We start from the raw sequence: 23,153 nt of genomic DNA, 5'->3' as shown, positions 1-23,153 counted from the left end.
ATATTTGGTTAGTAGTAGAATAAAGACTAGGGAGCAAGCCCCCTGACTCCCTTATAGGGCTCTTTACACTATACCTCATTTTTAATATGAGTGTCCTTTTATTTCCTGTAGACAAATAAAAACTACTAACACACAAGAAACATGCACACACAAATGCACTAGGTCTGTGTTTACCCACATAAATGCAAATAAAGAGCTAATTAACTTCATTTGCTTTCTCTTGCCTCCTTATGCTTTAAGAACCAAACTTTGCACACATTCAGACACAGTATCTTGTTGGAGAGTTTGCCTTCAAAATAAATTCAAAAAAGGATGGTTTAGGTGGAAGATTCCCAGGTAGAGCATTTACACTGTCAAAAAAAGTCTAAATAACAGTGTGATTTTTGAGTAAGGAAAACAATGAGAGCATTGTGCTTCATATGATCCTATTACCAAGCTAAAGGTAGACATGTATTCTGGGACTCCACTGCTATTCAGTCATGTCAATGGCCTGTAGCAAATTGGAAGAAGCAAACCATTCAACCATGTCAGACTCCAGGGGCCTGTATAGACACAATCGTGGAGCCTGGCAACTTTTCCACCAATCTTTTACCACCTAGCCATGTCTGCGCTTAGAATGGTAATTAGCACCATCAGAAATGTTCTCAGCCAAAAGCAATGCATTCATCTGTTGCTTTAATTTAGCTTCCTTTGCTGACTGAATGACGAAGTTCTATTTTTATTTTGGACTGATTACACTTGGGATTTTGACTCTCCAGGGAAATTCATACAAGTATTTTAAGTTTCTTTAGTTTATATATTAAAATTGCCTGACAGAGTGTGGGCAACATCATTAATATTTGTTGTTGTTTTGGTTTAATATGCTAAGCACTTAATCCTTCCTTTTGTCCTTTCTTCCTGCCTCCCTCCTTTACTCTTTTTTCTCTTCTTCCTCTTTCCTCTTCTTCCTTCTTCTTCTTCCCATTCTCTTCCTCCTCTCCACCACCTCGTCCTTCATCTTGTTCCTATTCTCTCTTTCCCTCTCTTTCAGAAATTTCAGAATACTCCTTGGCAATGAGTTTAGGTGGTGACTATTGCCATGACCTAAAATCAAAGATCTGAATGAAACCCCTTATAGAGAAAATATTTTACTTGATTTGAGAGAAAATTTTTGTAAACTTGCTTAATAACCTTTAATAATTTTAAATTTATGTTATTAATCAGATTTTTGAAGTTAAATGAGCTTTATAAATTTAAACTGAAGCAACCCCATATGCAATGCACATACTCCCCTAAAGTATACTTATGCTATTTACTCCCTTCTTTTGATATAGAGGACCATTTCTCATCAGCTTTATATACAGCCCTCTTCAGTGCCTCCCACTGTATCAACAAGAGATATAACATTATATACATTTAAAACCAACATACAACTAATTTCAAAAGTGGTCCCTATAATTAAATATCATATATACTCACAAATATGGATTTTAAAAATATGTATCATTTTGTATATATGTATATATGCACACTTACATGTATATTATATGTATTATATATAATATATATAAAATTGATCGAGTACTCATAAAGTACTCTAGAAAAAAATTATGATAACGATAAATAATACTATGAGATTTTTTTGGAACAAACTAATAGGCAATCTATAAAAATAAACACTTTTATAAACAGACGAGGGGCTAATTATTCTCATAACTCAGACAAGACATTTTAAATAATGTACTTAATCACTAGCAAGGTCAGTGTTATGCTAAATATTAGAAAATATTTTACAGTAATTGCCTTATCATGCATCAGCTACCACTAACCTTGGGTCAGAAGACAGAGAGATATGTAAGATACTGTTGGCTGATAATGTGGAGATTTACAGATAATTAAATAAAATTACTTTAATTATAAGCTGGATAAATAGTGAGCTTAAGATTTGTCTGTATCAGAGGTTTTCAGACTGATCTCCATCTGAGCACAGGACTTCCTTGGTGTAACTTCAGAGGATGCTTTGTCCTAGAAGGATCAGTGCAGTCTTTTCTAACTTAAAGAAAGCACCTTGGATTTGACCTGCTTTATACATTGTAATTTCACATAAGATTTTATTTGAAATAGTTGTCTCTACTACTAAAACCATGTTGAAAACCAGTGATCCAAATACAAACTATATTGACCTTTCCTTAAGCCCTTCTAAATGCTTTTTATTTATGACTAAGTTCTGAACCCTTTATCAAGGTCGAAAGACCTCACTTCTTCTCTCCCACACCTCCATTCTAAGCGACCAACATGTCGAACTAAGGCACTGTATTTCCCCAGTGTTCTCTCAAGATTCCATTTTTTTTTTAATATTCTGTTTTCTTTCCTTGAACTGATCATGTCTGGCTTTTCCCATGGCTGCTTCTTCTGTACTTTTTCCTCTTCTTTCTTAATAAAAAACACATAACATCAGGTATACCCTCTTCACAAATGTTTTGGTGTACACTATAGTACTGTTAACTATAAGCATGGTGTTGTACTGCTTTTCATCTGCTATGACTGAGATTCTGTACTACTGAATGGGAGCTCCCCATTTCCATGATCATTCAACCCTCTGCCTTCATGAGGCTGACCACTTAAGATACCTCATATAAATGGAATCCTGCAGTATTTGTCCCTCTATGACTTTCTTCCAGGTTATAGCATTTGACAGGATTTTCTTTATTTTATGCCCAAATAACATTTCTCCTCTAGTTTTTCTTTCTTTTTAAATATGCTTCTTCTTTCTTTCTTTCTTTCTTTCTTTCTTTATTTCTTTCTTTCTTTCTTTCTTTTTCTTTCTTTCTTTCTTTTTCTTCTTTCTTCTTTCTTCTTTCCTTTTTTTTTTTCAAAAGGAGGTCTCCATCCAACGTGAGACTTGAACTCATGACCCTGAGATCAAGAGTCACGAGTCCTACCTACTGAGCCGGCCAAATGCTCTTCCTCCGGTTTTTCTTAAGTCATGATTAACAAAGCACTTACATCTGTCTTGTTATAGCTCCTAGTGTTTAAGTATTTTTTTTTAATTTTTATTTATTTATGATAGTCACACAGAGAGAGAGAGAGGCAGAGACATAGGCAGAGGGAGAAGCAGGCTCCATGCACCGGGAGCCTGATGTGGGATTCGATCCCGGGTCTCCAGGATCGCGCCCTGGGCCAAAGGCAGGCGCCAAACCGCTGCGCCACCCAAGGATCCCCTAAGTATTTATTTAACTTTATTGTGTTTGCCTATTTGCCTATCTTTCTCTTTTTCTAATTTTAAGGCTTATTCAATTGTCTGTTGCTCCTACTATAGTGCTTAGCACACCTTAGACAGTAAATAAATGGTGTCACATTAATGGGAACCTTAGGAACATTCTTGAAAGGGTATGTAAGAATGGACCAGCTTTCTTAAGTACCTGGCAATCAAATATTTAATGAAAACCTACTGTGTCTTCACTCAATAAAGAATAATTTAGTGAGCAGTTCATGACTGTAAACATCTCTGGAGCAGGAAAAAAAAGTGAAAAGGGAAGTCATAAGTGGGGCTAAAGTTAAGATCTCTTGTGCTCCAGCTCTCGGACTGCCCAGTGCTTTACATCCCTGCAGCACAGTAGAATTACCAGAAGCTTTCAAATACCCATGATCATTCCCCACTCTACACTGATTTCAACAACAAGTTGAAGGAGGGGGTGTGGAACCTGAGCATCAGTTTTTTTAAAAAAACCTCTTCAGATACTTATCTTTTAAACTAGGAGAGAGAACCTAAAAACAGTGTTAACCAGATATGCTCAAAGCACTGCATTCTTGCCTGGGGAGCTAGATTACACTCCTTGTTATATTCTAGGAACTGGAATGGCATTCTTTGCTTCAGAAAGGTTATAAAAAGCTACATCTTACCATTGTTGGGATCAATGGCTTCAAAACTGTGTGGGAGTTCCTCAAAGAGTTAAAAATAGATCTGCCCTACGACCCAGCAATTGCACTGCTGGGGATTTACCCCAAAGATACAGATGGCAGTGAAACGCCGGGACACCTGTACCCCGATATTTATAGCAGCAATGTCCACAATAGCCAAACTGTGGAAGGAGCCTCAGTGTCCCGCGAAGGATGAATGGATAAAGAAGACATGGTTTATGTATACAATGGAATATTCCTCAGCCATTAGAAACGACAAATACCCACCATTTGCTTCGACGTGGATGGAACTGGAGGGTATTATGCTGAGTGAAATAAGTCAATCAGAGAAGGACAAACATTATATGGTCTCATTCATTTGAGGAATATAAAAAATAGTGAAAGGGAATAAAGGGGAAAGGAGAAAAAATGAGTGAGAAATATCAGAAAGGGAGACAGAACATGAGAGACACCTAACTCTGGGAAATGAACAAGTGGTAGTGGAAGGGGAGGGGAGTGGGAGGTTGAAGTGACTGGGTGATGGGCACTGAGGGGGGCACTTGGCAGAATAAGCACTGGGTGTTATGCTATATGTTGGCAAATTAAACTCCAATAAAAAAAATTAAAAAGACAAGTCTCATCTATAGGGAGATGAGATAACACGTACCTAGCCAATGACCAGAAACTGAAACATTCTTTTCTCCTGCTTCCGGGTAAATTCTGCAATATCAGTGGTTCAAAGATAGGACCCAAACCCAAGTAATCAACATATCCATGATGTTAACCAGAACACACTGATAGAGGCAATATAAATTTGCTAGAAAATGTGGAATGAATGCAGAGAGGAAAAAGTCAAGCAAACAAATGAATCTCCTAGCCAACGTAAGCTTATAAATCAAAATGGAAACAAACACATGATAAAATTTAATATTAACAAATATATCTGCATTAATAAGAAATATAGCCCTATATCAACAATCATAACTTGAAAATATTATATGTAAGTTAAAATAACACAAAAATAAACTACTTTTAAATAAGTATTATATTTACTCTAACACTTTTAAAGAAGTTTAAAATTACTTTTCAAAGTGTAGAAATAATACTCATCAAAAAAATATGTCCTTTAGATACTGGTAATATAGATATTGGTCCTTAGATATTAGATATTGGTAGTTATAATAAAGAACCAAGCATAATGTTTTATAGTAAAAAATACTGTTATTTAAATTTAAAAAAATATCAGTAGATATTACTGATTTCAGACTGGACAGGTTAAAAGGACATTTAGTGAATTGATAAATTTACTGAGGAAATTATCCAGAGATTAATACAGAGGATAAAACTAAATGGGAAAGTATTAAAGAAGAGTTTAGAGATATGACGAATAGACAGATAAAAAAAGCCTAACATTTATCGAATAGGAGTTCAGAAGAATAGAAGAAGAGGAAAAGTAGAAAAACATTACTTGAAGAGGATTTTCTAGAAGGGAAGATAACAACTTTGAAAATGAAAAGTCTACCAAAAATCTATCAGGATAAAAGAAACAGATCCACGTCTAGACTCATAATAGTGAAATACATAACATAAAGAATAAAGAAAAGATATAAAAATTACCAGGAAGAAGATTATGTCTATAATAAAATTTAAATTGAAAACAGACTTATGATGAATAGAAAAATAATCTCAAGTGCTAAGGTTATGTATTTATCAGTCTAAAATTCTAGTCAGCCAAACTATCTTTAAAGAAAAAAAATCTTTAGAAGAAAAGACATTTTTAAACATAAGCATACTAAGTTATCATATATAAATCTCTTACTACTAATAAATATAAATAAGAAAAAGATACTGAGAGGGCAAATATGACATAAAAGAAATATACATAAAGCTGAAACCCAAACCGTGCATATCATGTATGTGTGTATTTATGCACATATATAACAATAATATACACATTTTGTATATATATTACAATTATTTACAAATATATCAAATTTGAAAATATTGTTTGAGTATAAGTATTCTAAAAGGGTATCATAATCTTTATGACAAGCATACCAAAATAAGAGATTTAATCACGCAAAGGAAAGTTGCAGGTTAAATGTTAAAAAAATCGATATCTTCAGTGAATAAAAATTCTCATCATATATTAGTACTTCAAAGGATTTATCCCAGCAATAAAAAACAATCCATCACGTCAACATATTAAAGAAAAAAATAAATGCATCATGACATATAAAGAAAACTCATTTAATCAAGTTCAATTCTTATTTGCAATGGAAAGAAATGTCCAAAAAAACTAGAAATATATAGGAACTTTAAGAAACCTCATGAAGAAGATCTATGGAAATTAAATAGAAAATATATTTAATGGAAAACTTTAGAACTTTTAGTATTATCAGAAAGAGGTAGAAGATGCCTGCTATTGCCTCCATTCTTCAACATTGTAACGGAGACAGGAGCTTCGGAATTAAGAGTACACTGGATTTAAAATAATTAGGAGCAACATGACAAAAGTGCCCAGCGAATTCAAATAATCTGATGACAAACTATAAAAAAGTTTAATAAGTTCAAAAATAAAAAATAGCTTACAGAATTCAAAGACATACCTATACAGTAGTAAATATAATTTAATTAATAGTTAAAATGTTCAGTTTAGAGTTATAGCAAGCATAAAATACTATATGAAGAAAATTGTAAAACTACTAATGGATACATTAAAACAAAACCTATATAAATATGGATATAATATTTTCATTGATGAAGAGACTTATGACAAATTTCCCTCATCTTAATCAATTTAATTCCCACATATAATCTGCAAGTTTTCTTTTTTTTAAACCTAATTGAACAAACTGAACTTAGAAATCAACTGAAGAATAAATGAATGAAGAGATATAAGACAATTTTGAGGAACAAAGGATTTGATATTTATTATATCATTAGCCTAGGTAAAAACCAATACAATTAAGTAGAGATTTAAAATATACCCTGTCGGGCTGCCTGGATGGCTCAGTTGGCTAAGCACCCAACTCTTGATTTCAGCTTGGGTCACAATCTCAGGGTAATGAAATCAAGCCCCACATCAGGCTCTATATATTTGCCCTGTTATTTCTTGTATTGTTGATTTTACACATTCTGACAGCTGTTAGGTAACATTTCATTGTAGTTTTGATTAGCATTTCCCTGTTGATCTTTTCATGTGTCTGTTGGCCATCTGTATATCTTCTTTGGAAAACATCTATTCATGTCTTTTGTGCATTCTTCATGGACTTTTTACTTTTTGGGTGTTGAGTTTTACAAGCTCTTTATATATTTTGAATACTAACACTTTATCAGAAATGTCATTTGCAAATATTTTTGCCATTCCATAAGTTGCCTTTTAGTTTTGTTGTGTTAGCAAGGATGTGGAGAAAGGGGAACCCTCTTGCACTGTTGGTGGGAATGCCAAATTGGTGAGTCACTCTGGAAAACACTATGGAGTTTCCTCAGAAAGTTAAAAATAGAGCTACCCTACAATCCAGCAATAGCACTACTAGATATTTACCCAAATACAAAAATACTAATTCAAAGGGATAATGCACCCCAATGTTTATAGCAGCATTATCTACAATAGGAATTATAGAAATAGCCCAAGTGTCCATTGACTGAAGAATGGATAAAGAAAAGATGAATATATATGTATAGTAATATATATAGTAATATATATAGTAACATATATATAGTATATATATATTAGTAATATATATATATTACTCAGCCATAAAAGAATGAAATCTTGCCATTTTCAATGATGTGGATTGAGTTAGAGAGCATTATGTTAAGTGAAACAAGTCAGAGAAAGACAAATACCATATGATTTCACTCATATGTGGAATTTAAGAGGCAAAACAAATGAGAAAAGGGGTAAGGGGGGGGCAAACCAAGAAATATACTCTTAACTATAGAAAACAAACTAATGATTACCAGAGGGGAGGTGGGTGGGGGGATGGGTTGAAAAGGTGATAGAGATCAAGGAGAGCACTTGTGATGAGCACTGGGGGTTGTATGGAAGTGTTGAGTCACTATACTGTACACTTGAAACTAATATTTCAGTGTATGTTAACTAACTGGAATTTAAATAAAAACTCAAAAAAGTCCCCACAAAAATATGAAAAGTTTTTATGAGAATAATACACATAATTAGAGACTAAATTGATATAAATAAATGTTTTCAGAAGAATTGATTATTCAGTTATATTATTTCAGATTCCTAGATAATAGCACATGTAAAAATGAAATGCAGATAAATAAATTACCTCACTGTAAAATTCAAAATGTTGAATATTTCAGTAAAATATAGCAAAATATCTTCATGATATTTCTTATTTATTTATTTTTTAATAGATTTCAATTTGCCAACATATAGCATAACACCCAGTGCTCATCCCACCAAGTGCCCGCACTATGAGGCAATCAGTTGACAAATCTGATTCAGTAAGATTTAATTTATGCAATGAAAAAATATCCTTAATGTGCATATTTAACATAAGTGTAGTACTCACTATGGATAAATAACTCTTAGATATCAATATGAAAAGGACAAACTATTCAGTAAGAAAAAGTTACAGAATATGAACATGTAAGGGTACCGGAAAGACCTTAATAAAAGATCCTTAAGAGCACTAGTAATTTGTGAAATACAAATTAAATACACAAGATCCTGCTTCATACCAATCAAACTGGCAAAGTTTTAAAAGTAAAATAAGTTTAGAATTACCTGCCTATACCTGCCTAATTGTAGACAAGCATGTGGATAAGGAAAAATTGTTATTTAAGGGAGCATACATTTGTAAAATCACAGTAGAGTTTAATTTGGAACTATAAATGAAATTTAAATATGTGTATTGAACATGACTGATTTGTTTCCCTAATAGTTATATACACTAGATGATCTCTTTTCAAGCTCTATCGTATAGAACAATGACCTGAAGAACATTAAACCTGTCAAAACTAAAATTCTTGGGCTCCACTTGTTCACAAGATCTGACTTAGGAAGTTTGAGCTTAAATCTGATACTTGCTTGTAGGAAGTTCCCAAATGAGGCTAACATTGCTGCTACAAATCTAGGGTGGGGCCCAGTAATGTGTGTTTAAGAAGTTTTGCACCTTTTCCATGTGCAGGATGAAGTGTGAGGAAGACAGTTCTAGAGAAAGCTTTGCAAATAGTCACAGGGAAATAGGTTCAGGGATGTTCTTTGTAGCACTTAGTTTATTCAAAATATAAGCCCATCAGTTAACATATGGATGAAGAAAAGTATTACAATAAAAACCAAAATACTATAAGGCAGTTAAAATGAAGAAATTAGAGGACTGAAAAGAACAAATAAATACATCTCAAAAACTTTATATGGTATCAGGTTTAAATGATCGATCTAATTTATCACTCATTTATGTTACTTTGTTTTAAAACCTACATCTAAAACTACCTTTTTATGCAAGCATAAGTAAAAAAAAAAAAAAATCCATAGAAACTATACACTCTGACCCAAGGATACTGGCTACTTTTGTTAAGGAATTAAAGAAAGGTACTCTTAGGAATTTTGGACTTCATCTGTAATGTTACATTTCTTAAGACCAAACAAACCAAAATATGTGCTATTATAATACCAAAATATGAAGTCTTATAAAAGGAAAGTTTTGGGTTCATGAGTGATAATTACATTGTTTTACTTACATGTGAATATTTGAATAATTTCAGAATAAAAACAAAATGAGAGATGTAAAAAGTCAATTTCTAAAAAGGGGAGCAACAACTTAAGGATCAGATAAAAGTTTTCACAGAGTCATGGGTAGAGTTCATGGTCTATAACCCTGAAGCTTCACCTGGACTCATACCTTTTTTTCTGGGCATTCCACATTTATTTTCATGAAAGAACAAGTTAGATCTGCAAATGAGCAGGTAACTATTAAACAGGTAATTAACACTAGTGGTATTTTACAACAGAAATAGTAGAATAAAATAATCATTCAGGGAACTATTTTCATTACAATGTTCACAAAAGGAATAAAATGAAAATCTAGAATATTAAATGATTTGAATATTTTAGAAGTCTTGAAGCTCCTATTTGATTCTTTCTTGAGGAAAATTAATAAAACATTTAAGGGTAGTCAATGGATCAAACCCTGTGAAAATAAGCTATAAGCACAAATAATTGATTAGTTTGATTAAAATGCTAATTCCTAATGAACTTCAGATCCAAATGATTATTCTATATACATCCCTATCACAGCCTTTCCATATACATTATCCATGATAATTTATAAATTTATTCCTACAAATATAGTCATTTATCTTTTCTGTTTCCATTATCTTATCATGTTCAGATTATTTGAAACATTCCGAATCACTTCACCCAACCATCCAAAACTTTATTTTGTGCAATTTTCTAACTTTTGACCTCTTGTTCTTCTCTTCCAGTTGAACACCTCTTTATTTTTCAAGATCCTTTCCAGAAGATAGTAACTATCCTTTCCAAATTCTTTATACAGAGTTATCTGCTTTATGTTTATGTGTTGATAGGCACGTTCATTATAGCTATAGTCATGTTTCAACATCGTGCAACATACTGCATTGTTCTTCTCCTCTGGCTTTTTTATTCTGGTGTTTGCCTGAAGGTCAGAGACTCAGGAATGTTTATTATTCAAGTCTTCCAGACATCCAGACCTAACCAAGTATCATGGAGACAATAGCTACTTCAAACTGGATGTTGGACAGATCCCAACATTTTCCTAAGAGAATTGAGGCTCTGTTGTGAAACTTTGGGAAAGTTTTCTCTACTCAGCATCTGGAGCTCAGGGAAACAGTATCTGCCCTGTATCCAAGGGTAAAACGTTGATCACTAGTTAAGCCCCATCTCTGATCCTATTTCTGGACTTCCCGGTCTATTTTTTTAAAATTTTATTTATTTATTCATGAGAGACACACATAGAGAGGCAGAGAGAGAAGCAGGCTACATGCAACAAGCCTGATGTGGGATTTGATTCCTGGACTCAGGATCACGCCCTGGGCCGAAGACAGGTGCTAAACCGCTGAGCCACCCAGGGATGCCCCCCAGTCTAAATCTTAGGCACACTCCTTGAATTGGCAGATTTCTGGGAATGTTTTCCCATCAAAAACTGCAATCTCTTACTGATTCTTTCTTCACAAAAACTGATTTAACTGGTAATTAGACTTCTGGGGCTTCTTAAGCCCCAGGGAATAGATTCATTTAGGGATGTAGGTTTACTATTGATGTTAGCTTAAAAATAGTTGTTTTAATAGCATGGGTTTTATCACATGTACTATTTTTTTGTATCTTACTTTTATTGATTCATGATTTAAAAAAAATGACTCTAGGTTAATTTGTTATCCTTTTCATTGACTTTGTGACAGTTACCTTGCTTGGAGAAACAACAACTATAAGAAAATATGTCTTCATTGTTAATAGTTCCCATGGTGAGGTTCAGTAAAGCATCATCAGGATCTTAGTGGCATTTTGATATTCCTTCTCATCAAAGAGAGAAAATCTATGTCATAGAAGAGAATCTAAAAGAAATAACCTCGTATATCACTGCTTCCGTTCTCATCCATTTTGAGTCATTGGTCTTCAGGCTGCTTATCTTTCTAGACGGAAGATGCTGGATGTGCATTTTGGTATTTTTTCCTTAAACTAATAAAATCCATCACCTACTAGAATTATATGGAGAAATACATTTACATTTTCTGCCTTAAATATAAATTATAGAGAAGATGTTTGTTTGATTTAATTATTATAAATATAGCCCTTCTGGCATGTCCTTTATTTTCCAAACAAAAATATTTTTGCTCATAATAAAAACACATGCCCTTTTGAAATACATTTGGAAATTTTATAGAGGGACACCTGGGTGGCTCAATGGCTAAGTGTCTCCCTTGGGCTCAGGGCGTGATCCTGGAGTTTCAGGATCGAGTCCCACATCAGGCTAACCGATGGATCCTGCTTCTCCCTCTGCCTGTGTCTCTGCCTCTCCCTGTCTCTCTGTGTCTTTCATAAATAAGTAAGATCTAAAAAAATTTTTTTAAAAAAGAAAATGTTATAGAACACATGTTCAACATAATCTTATGATATCCATAATTTACTTCATAAAGTTCATAATCAGTAGATGATAAAATACATGTATTTAAATGTATTTAATGTATTTAAATGTATTAAATACATGTATTTAAATGATGGCCTTATATGGAACAAATTAGAGGAAGTTGATTTTTAGGTTCAATCATTAAGTAGGAGCTTGCCATGACTTTTTCCCTCTTTATTCCTTTATTTAAAAAATATTCTGTGGAAGTTTGCTTGTGGAAAAGAATATGAACTCTGTCAAATCTTGTTTTGTGTTGCTTCGTTTTTTCCAACTATTCTTGGTGCTTAATCCCTTGCTCATCTCTTTTCAATTATTCTCTATTTACTTTCTTCTTTCTTCTCTTGATGGTCACCTGATTTTTTTTTTCTCATTTATACTGCAGAATCCCAACCACTAGGCAAACACATTTAAGTCTGAATTCTCTACTATAACTCTAACTTTCTGTGATGTTCCCCAGTTATCCAAGGTCAAGGGTCATTAACACCTTATTTTTTCTTTCTTGATGAAAATATTTATGCATGTAACTAAATGCATAAAATCATAAAATTTTTTCATAAAATCAACTTTTAAAAAATGATGTGCACATACTATACATGTTCATATACATAAATGTTCTAGTTCTAAGATATGTGTACTATTAGCAATCTAATTAAACTAAATATATCCATATCACCCAAGGAATATAATCATTATTTTTTAAGCTAGAAAATATGAAGAAATTAAAATGCTTATAACTATTTTTATTACTTCATGCATATTCATCTATATCTATCTCTAATATGCCCATATCTGTATATATTATTTTTATCTATACCTAGAAAAATAATGTTACATAAACATTATGCTTAATTGCTTTTGTCTATATTGTTAAGGTATAACAATTGATACGTTTTTTTCTAGAAAAAAATAATCTTCTCTGTGTCTCCACCTACCTAGCTAGCCAGAAATGCAATCTATATTATTTTGCATATTCTCTTTCCTCTCTATTAAATTATATTAAAATCTCAGCATTATAGAAAAACACAAGACAAAACTAACTAAATAAACCATGCTGGAACAGCCAGACCTGAGTCCACATAAATTTCTATCTTTATTTGTTACAATATCTTTTGCTAAATATATTTGTTAGGTGACGTTTGATGTTCATCTCCAATTGGTACTCTCCTGTGACTACACACTCAATCTAGTAACATTCCTTCCATTCAGTCATGCACTTTTGCCTCTGGAATATATCAGTGAATAAGGTAGAAAAAAATCATCTTTATAGAAACTTACTTTCTATTGGGGAAATTGGGAAAGATAAGTAAATACATGAGAAAGATGACTTTCAATCACTACAAGTGCTACAAAAAGGTAATAGAGGGTTAAGAATAGCTACTTAGCTATAGTGAAAAAAAAAGTCTTTCAAGAAAAATTCATATTGAGGTAAGATTTGGATGATGAGAAAGGAAAATTAAATATGTTGTGATCCTGATTCAAACTTGCTGTGATGAAGTAGCAGGACTCATTGTGTGTGTGTGTGTGTGTATATATATATATATATATATATATATATATATATATATATATATTGCAATTTCATTTTTGCCTTCCTCCACCTTGTATATTTATTCTTCTTGTATGTGTTAATTCTTATTTTGCCACTGGGTAAAAACTCGGATTGGACCCATGATTTACCTGTCACTTTTAGGAAATTATACCATTCTTCTAACTCACAAGCCAGCAATTATCAGTGTCTTGTCCAAAATATGTATCTCTATTCACAGATAACACTCAGGGTAGCTAGGGCTAGTTCTAGCTCTACAGGTGTTTCTATAATTTATTCAGGGATAAGGATGTGGTTTCTCCACAACTCTTTCTATTTCTTCTCTTCCTTCACGTTGCTAAACAGTGATTCCACCACTATCATAAGTGAAAGGAAAGAGAAGGGTAAGTGAGATGTAAGGTTCACCACTAACTGTGACTTTCTGTAGATGGATTTGTCCTTTCTGGGCCAGGCAGGGATTTAAAGTTGAGCCTTTCTCTTGAGGATGATTTTCATGGATGCTTCATACAACTTGCCCCATAGTATCCAACTGCTTCCCTGTGATGGTGAATAATTTATCTATAACTCTCTCCATTACTCAATTCCTAGCCCTTTCCTTGGTTTTATTTTTCTCTTATTTCAGGTTTTCTTATGGATCACTAATACCCTTATAGTTGGTCTTTTGGAACAGGATATTAAATGATTTCTGGTAGCCTCTTTTTTCTGGCATGAGCTGCTTCTCTTCTGTGAAACACACACATGTCTCTGGCCACCAGAAATGTAGCTATTTCCCAATACAACAGAATTTCTCTCTCTCCTCCTTTGCCAGCTCAAACCCATTGCCATACATTTATGCCTTTACACATTTACACATTTAGATTCCTCAGGTCCATGTCAAACACTAGTCCTTTGTTCTCATATATCTCCAGAGGATATATATCAAGTTCACTGAGTGGCTTCCATGAGGCCCACTACACTTGTGGTTAGTGCAAGACAACCCATCCTTCTGCTTTAGAAAAGAAAAAAACACGTAGAATAATGTATTGACTACAGACATCATTGGTCGGAAATTTCTCATGATAAAAGGGATTCCTTTTTAAGTTTCTGCTTTTATTAAGAAAAATTTAGAAAAATGGGTTATTAGGCATGAGATCATGGTCAGAAATGCATTTTAGTCTTCCCCACTCCTCTCCCCATTTGTCCTTCTTCAAGGTACCCCTTAAATAAAGAGCCACCTTGAGAAAGACAAATTGAAAGGGCAGGACATCGTTTATCAGGAGAAAGCCCTTCTGCCTAATGGCCCCTTGAGTAAAGTGTTTCTTTAAGACATCACAGCTTGTGTGAAGGCAGATTTAAAGGCCAGGGCATCAATTAGAAATCCAGTCTTGCTGCCTAATCGCTGTTTGTACAGCTTCTTTTAGCAAGATAAAAATACCATCAAAATGGAAAATGAGACTTGCCAAACAATTTCAGCACTTCCCTTAGGCCACAAATGCTCAGTACTGTCAGACACAGCATTTCTGAGGTCCTGGTGAAGTTGGGAAAGATTTCGTGATATTTTATGTGGTTTGTTACTATCTGCAATGCTGATTTAAAGAAAAAGACATCAACAATGAACAATTCAGGACTACAACATCAGCTCTGGCACTGACAAGTTTCAAAATCAAAGTGACAAACTTGAAACCTGTGAAGATTTCTTTATTTAGATAAAATGGGCACTAAACATAAAAGAAAAGTCAACATACAGACTTAATAAAAATTAAAATGTACTTTTTTTCTGAAAATATGCCATTAAGGAATATAAAAATAAGCCACAGGCTGAGAGAAAACATTAGCCTTCCATTTATTTGTCAAAGGACTTCTCTCCAACTTTTGCCTCAACAAAACTGACTTAATACACAGATGCACAGACACACACACAGACACACACACACACACACACACACACAGATGCCTTAGTTGAATGTATGGGTAGTCTTTGTGCAAACATGGATATAAGAATACCCCCAGCTCCTGAGGTATTATTCTCTTGATGCTATTTCGTAGCTATAATTAAGGTGGCTTACCTCCAAAATGGAAGAACAGAACTTCAATAACCTATGACACAGTGTCAAGGAGGCTAACAAAGATGTAAGTTGAATCTCAGAGAGAGAAAGAGAAGGGTATAGAAAATATAACCAAAGAAATATTAAATGAAAATGTCATATATGTAATAAAAAACCCAACAGACCCAAGAGGTTCAGTAAATTTCAAACTAGACAAGTATGAGGAAAGCCATATGGCGGTAGATTATTCATTCTAACCTCACCTCTTGATGAATGTTCTTTTTGCCTTCTTACCTGTATACCTGAATGGCAGAAAAATACACACAATTAATCACATTTATATCATTATAATTCAGGGATAAATATTTAACAAGGTCATTATTGCAGCCTGTGAATACCCAATGAAGTTGGTGAGTTCCCTAAGGGAGAGAGACTACATAAAAGAAATCATAAACTTATTTTTTTTAATTTAGAGAAAAGTATATAATACAGAATTATAAAACACACCTTAAAGTTGAATGTTTAATAATTTAATAAAGTGTGTGTTTAATAACTTTTTTAATTCCATGTATCATGAAAGTACTAATATATTTTTAAAAATAATAATCTAAAATTGTATCTTTCTAGAAATATAATGATAATTTTGGGTTTAGGTAAAGTAGAAAAATATGACATATATAACTTTCATTCTTAACATGTTGTCTTTAAACATAATTTTGCTCATGATTCTTCCGCATGATTTAATTTCAATGAAACATAGTCACTGTATTTTTAGTGCTTTAAAAACAATACAGTAATCTTGTTTTATATCCTACTCAGAAAAAAATAAATTAGAGTATTTACTAGTATAATGATAAAAACACAAACTCATTTTGAGGTCTAAGTTTGAAAAGTAAAATGAGATGCTCAATTTAACAAAAACCATTTACTTAAAAGTCAAAGCATCAAAGTTGCAATTGGATTTGATAAGCAAATATATATAACCACGCAGCCAAAAGCAATAACATTCAAGAGCATTTAATGTGTCAATACTAATTTTGCTTCTCAGAGTAGTATTACAACTTACCTTCAGGATAACTTACAATACGAAGCACAACATAAGTAAAAATCATGATATTTTGAAAATGAAAATCTAATGGGATCTCAGAAACCATTCAAAATTATCTCATCAAGAAAAATTGAAAGCTAACAGGATACAAACTCAAGGGGCCAGTATTAGTGTGGAAAAAATACAAAGATACAATGGTGAATAGAAATTAAATTCCTTTAGGATCATTGAGAATCAATATAGGAAAACCAAATCCATAGTTCTTAAATGGGAAAAATTGAGAAAAATGCATGTTACCAGAAAACAAGTTGAAGTAAAATAAAGTACATGAGAAGTAAAAACTTTTGCTACCACTGAACATGAAGAGAGTCACAAGTGCATGTCCTTTTCTCACTGAATCATAAAAATTTGCAAGATAAGCTACAAAATCAGAGATTTAAAAAAAGCACACAGCTGAGATTATAAAGAAATCTAAATTAACTAAATTATAAAAAGTGGTAATCCTATCTTGGAGATAAAAAGAACCATGATTTTTTTTTTACCATTTTTATCAGTGTTCTGTTAAGAAGAATCTACCCAAAACCAAAATAAAGACAAACATCTAATGAATTTGTAATAGATGTGTGTTGATTAACATGATGGATTAGTATTCTGAACAACATCAGAGAAAGAAGCAGTTTTTCTCTACTTGCCATATTTTTCTTACAGTCCTTCTCACATGCATGGCATAGTATGATGAAGACTAGATGCATAGTAAACGAGAGTTTGCTGTTAGGCCAAGTGGGTTTTCCTCAGTGAGAATGAAAGGCATTCTTAAGATGGAATTCATGGTAGAAGAGCTGAGGGATATATTTCTTAAACATTCTAGGACTACTCACTGAATTGCAACAAGCTTTTGAAGCTGAGGTAAGGTAGAAAAACAGATATTCATTTCTTTAGGTAGTCAGGAAGTCATGGATGGGATGAATGTAAAAAGAAATTTGCAGAAATCCAGGAAACTGGTAGTCAAGCAAAAAAAAAAAAAAAAAAGTGAAGAGAAATCCCCCACAGTTTGGAAACTTGAGGGCTCAGTAGTTAATTAAAAAAAGGCTCCAGAATGTTGATCATGATTACATCTCACAATCCACTAAAAGAAATATCACAATTCTACCTTCAGAATATTTGAACTTCATAGTGAAATGAATCCAAGCCAAATATACCACAAAGCCAAGACTTATCTCAACAGACCAGATTTACAGCACATCAGACTTGCAGTCTTACAGAAAAGATATGTTTTTAATAGGGGTAAATATTATTTACTCCAATCTCTATAGTTCTTTTTCACAATGTCTAGCATACAAAAAGAATGTGTAAGATGTTTCATGAAGCATTAACGATATGCCTCATGGTCAAGAAAGAAGAGAGTAATGGGGACAGACACAGAATTGGCACAAATTCTAATTGTCAGACAGGGGCTTTAAGGTAACTCTGATAACTATATTACAATAGTGCCCCCAGTCCATGAGGGATATATTCCAGACCCCCGGCAGATGCCTGAAATGGTGATTAGTGCCAACCCCCATACACACTATTATTTTTCATATATATACATACCTATGATAAACTTTAATTTATAAATTAGGCACACAGTAAGAGATTAACAATAATTAATGATCAAATAGAACAGTTATAACAATATATTATAATAAAAGTTATGCAGATATGGCCTCTCTCTTTCAAAATATATTACCATACTGTATCCACGCTTTTTGGAATGATATGAGATAAGGATAAGGAATAAGGATAATATGCCTATGTAGTGAATGAAGACAGGTGAGATGAATGATCTGAGCATTGTGATGTAGCATTCTGGCAATACATCTGAAGGAGGATCATCTGTTTCTGGACCTCAGTTGACCGCTGGCAACTGAAACTGTGGAAAGCAACATTGTGGATAAGAAAGGACTACTGTAAAGGATATATCATGAAAGGGGAAAACATTAATGAACTTATGAAAATAATCAGTATAGAGATAGAAGTTTTAAAACAGAACAAAATTGACATGCTAGAAAAAATATGATATAAAAATAAAGCTCTCACTTGAAGGACTTAGTAAAAGAGTAAATCCAACATGAAAAAAAAAAAAAAAGAGTAAGCCTGAAGGAAAACTGATATATGAAGAGAAGACTGAATAACGAACAAAGCCTTCAATGCCTGTGAGAGAGTATCAAATGCCTGAATATATGCACGTTTGAATTTTTAAAAAAGAAGAGAAAAAAAATGAGACAAATATTTGAAGAGATTAAGGTTAAGAGGCAGATGAAGAAGTACACCCTGACAGAGTACTTCTTAAAAGCAGTACATGAGAGAGAGAACGAAAGAGGAAAATACATTATAGACAACTTAAGGTAAGAATGATGCCTGATTACTTATATGAAACAATGGAGGCGAAAGATTGCGGAATGATAGATTTAAAGTGCTGAAGGAAAAATTAAACTGGCAACCTAGAATTCTTGATACAGAAAAATATCCTTCAAAAATGAAAGCAAGGTAAAAACAGTTTCAAACAGTCCACTGTTTAGAGAATTTATGTACACCAGACTTCCACTACAAGAAATTCTAAAAGAAATTCTTCAAGCTAAAGATTTGTATGATGAAACACATAACTAAAGAAATGAATGAAGAGGGCAGCCCCAGTGGCTTACTGGCTTAGTAATGCCTTCAGCCCGGGGTGTGTTCCGGGAGACCCAGGATCCAGTCCCACATCGGGCTCCCTACATGGAGCCTGCTTCTCCCTCTGCCTGTGTCTCTGCCTCTCTCTCTCTCTCTGTATGTGTGTGTCTCTCATGAATAAATAAATAAAACCTTTTTTTAAAAAAGAAATGAATGAAGAACAGAAAGTATAACTATATTTTTACATATATAAAATATATCATTGGTCATAGCAATGTAGTAATATTTAAAATATAGACAGAGAAAATGGAACAAATTGAAAACTCAGATAAATACTTATTCTTACACTGCCAATTGATTTTGAATTATAAGACCAGTTTAATTCAGGAGAAAGTCTTTTTTAGTGTTGCTGGAACAGCGAAATATCCATATGTGAAAAAATGAATAAATAAAATGTTACTCATCTCTCGCTTTCTTATACAAAATGAAAGGATCATGGACCCAAATATAATAGCAAGAAATAAACAAATTATAAAAGAAAATAAGGAAAATATCTTAGTGACTTTGCATTAAGGAAGGATTTCTTAAAAAAAAAAAGAAGGATTTCTTAGAACTAGTAACTTTTATAGAAATACATAGGTTTTAATTTCAAAAATGCACAAAATGAATAGAAAAGTCATAGAATGGAAGAATATTCATAACACATAAATATACAATTCAATTCAGAATACAAATGCTTTATATCCAAAATATGTAAAGGACATCAACAAATCTATAGTAAAAAGCCAAAAAATACTATAAACATGGGCAAAAGACATGCTCAATTCATTCATCATTGAAGAAATGCATCTTAAAACCAAAATGAGTTCCAATTCACACAATAGAATGGTCATAATAAAAGAGACTGACCTAACCACATTGCTGAAATGTGAAGCAAGCATAGCACTGACACATTGCTTATTTGAGCGTGATATGATATGAACACTTTCAGCAATTATTTGCTAATGTCTTCTAAATTTAAGTAAATATTGACTTATGAGATGGACGTTTTACTAGCTCTCTATGCTAGTATGTGTGTAATAAGACTCTTGTATAGACACATTTAAAGCAGATTTCCTCATTAACCAAACCTGGAAATAACCCAAATATCCATCAACAGGTGAAGAGAAAAACAAATTGTGGTATATCTTAGCCATAAAATACTACTAGAACAATAAAAATTAACAAACAAATGAATACACATGGTGACCTGTATTAATCACACAAAAAAAATATTTTATTGCTAAAGAAGCCAGACACCAAAGAGTACACACCATATTTTTGGTTTACATGAAAAGACACACTAATAAATGAGAACAGAATGGACAAAATACACTAATAAATGGGAACAGAAATCTGATTTTTTTTGACCACCTATGTGGAATGGAGATCTAGTAGATGGGGATTATGGGGGACATTCTGAGTTAAGGGAAATATTTAATAATGATCAGGGTGATGATTATCTGGATGTACACATTTACCAAAACTCACTGAATTGTACAATTTAAATTGTGAACATTTTGATATATAGGAAAAAATATGGGGAGATTTAGAGTAATTATAACAATAATTCGAAATGGATTTTAAGGGCTGTTTAGGCATAAAGTCAGTTCTAGGCATAATTCACCTTGGTCATACCACATCTTGAATTCTATGTTTCATTGTAGAACCAAATTTATAATGCATACCAATGCATGCATTTGTAGAAAATTATAGAGGAGGAGGATGATCCTTCAACTATCATTATAGAAGCAAAAGGAGTAAGTGAAAATGCTTAGTATGGAAAATAGAACATACTTTGGTAAGGGCTTAGTAAGTGTTTTCAAACAATGGAAAAATAGTCACAGGAAAGAGGAACTAGATTAGTTATGTATGAGCCTAAGAGACACAAGGGTAAATTGATGGAGCCTAAAGGATGACAGGTTCTAATTTTTATCCATGCAAACATAAAAGCAATTTAATATTTTGTAATAGAATGAAGACAGTATATCTTTGGGAAAAAAATCAGCATTTGTTTTGTTTTATTCTTGTTGCACCAGAGGCACATCTATTAAAGGGCCCAGCTGCTTTACAGGAAGAATCTTGGGTTAGGAGCATGGGGAGCTCTGCTCATGGTATCAGGCCTGGCAGCAGGGACCCTCACTATTGCTGTTGCTATAAGGCAGTGTCAGGGACAGGCTCTAATTGTAGGAGCCAGCATTCATCAGGGTTCAGTACCTTTACTGCTTCTAGGGTGGGGTGTTCTCAGCTTCTGCATGCCAAGAATCTTGTTCAACAGGTCAGAAATGAAGGTTTCAGTAGGTTTTTAAGTCAACCCGCTGGGACTTGACTTTGGCCATCCAGGCATCATCCCTCTCAGTGTCCAGGAGTTCATCCATGTCAGTCTCCAGCTCTGGAATCTTCTCTTCCTGGCAGTCATAAAGATGAGTGAGCTGCTCCAGGAGCTCTTCCAGGTTTCATAATTCTTTATGGTTGTACTTGACTGGGACCACCTCTTGTTATCTCACTGGGCCCTCATCGTCTGAGCCACCTGACCCCTTGACTGCAGCCCGAGGTAGGGCTCTGAAAGTAGACAAGGGGCCTGGAGCCCCCACTGCTGGTCCCAGGAGTTCAGGACACCAGCACACACCCCTATGGGGTCACTGTCCATCCCCAGCTACTGGGGCCTCACATGCACTTTGAGTCCCTCTTTGCATTGCCACCACTGTACACCTGCCTGCTATGGCATAGCTAGGTTTAAACATTCTGATTGATATGCTAGTAAACTTAGTTCCCTTTAAACATGGAGAGTTTTGTTGTTGTTCTTTTTTATTTTCGTGCCACCATACTACGTAGAAACAATTTTAATTTCCTTCTGAGACACGTACAGTTAGTAACATAGGGAAATGTGAGAAACATAGGAAAATCAGTTTGTTATATATGCACAAGAAATAAAATGCTATTCTCTGAGGCATTCAAATTATTTTTTAAAGATTTATTTATTTCAGAGAGAGAGCACAAGTAGAGGGGCAGAGGAAAAGAGAGGGAGAATTTTTAAGCAGACTCCCCACTGAGCACAGAGACCCCTGCTAGATCCCAGGACCCTGAGATCACACCCAAAGGGAAATCAAGAGTTGGGTGCTCAACCAATTGAGCCTCCCAGGCACCCCCAAGGCACTAAAATTATTTTTTTGAAGAACATTAAATGGCATGGTTTTATTTCCAGTAGGTTTATGCATGGATTGTCAAGAATACTAAAGATTATCCATGTTGTTAAAATTACTATAGTAAAGCTAATTGGGAACTAATTACTGTCAGGGATTAGGAAAATGCTACTGAGCTATATTTGATCTAAACTCGTGGCAGAGTTACCATATTTGAAATATTGTGGCTTCTAACCCCCAAATTAATAGACTACTATTTTAGTAGGAGCATATTAAGTATATTTTTTTGGTTCCTGGACATTTTCATCCTTACCAGTAGTTTGACTGGATTTTTCTGAGGCTGAGGATAGCTGGCAGGAAATGCAATGAGAATTATCTACTGATATTGACTCAAAGGACACTGTTTTGCCATTCTGTATCAAATCCAGTGTACATCTAACATAGCTGGAAGCATATTGAAGGGATAAGTATTGCAATACTTTGTAATAAATCAAACGAGTGAGAGGAATGTTTACATATATGAAATTGAAGTGAATGAAGTTGGATGAAAAGTATATTCTGAGCAACAGTCAGGTGTTAGGTAAATGCAAAAGTTATATCAAGATTCTAGGGCAGTATCTGACATCTTCCATGGTAAATATTTTATTAAAAGGTGTTTCAGCCTATGATGACTTTTTCTTAATA

This window comes from Canis lupus, chromosome 17, assembly GCF_003254725.2.
Source record: "Canis lupus dingo isolate Sandy chromosome 17, ASM325472v2, whole genome shotgun sequence".
NCBI lineage: Eukaryota > Metazoa > Chordata > Mammalia > Carnivora > Canidae > Canis > Canis lupus.
This window is presented reverse-complemented; position numbering follows the sequence as displayed.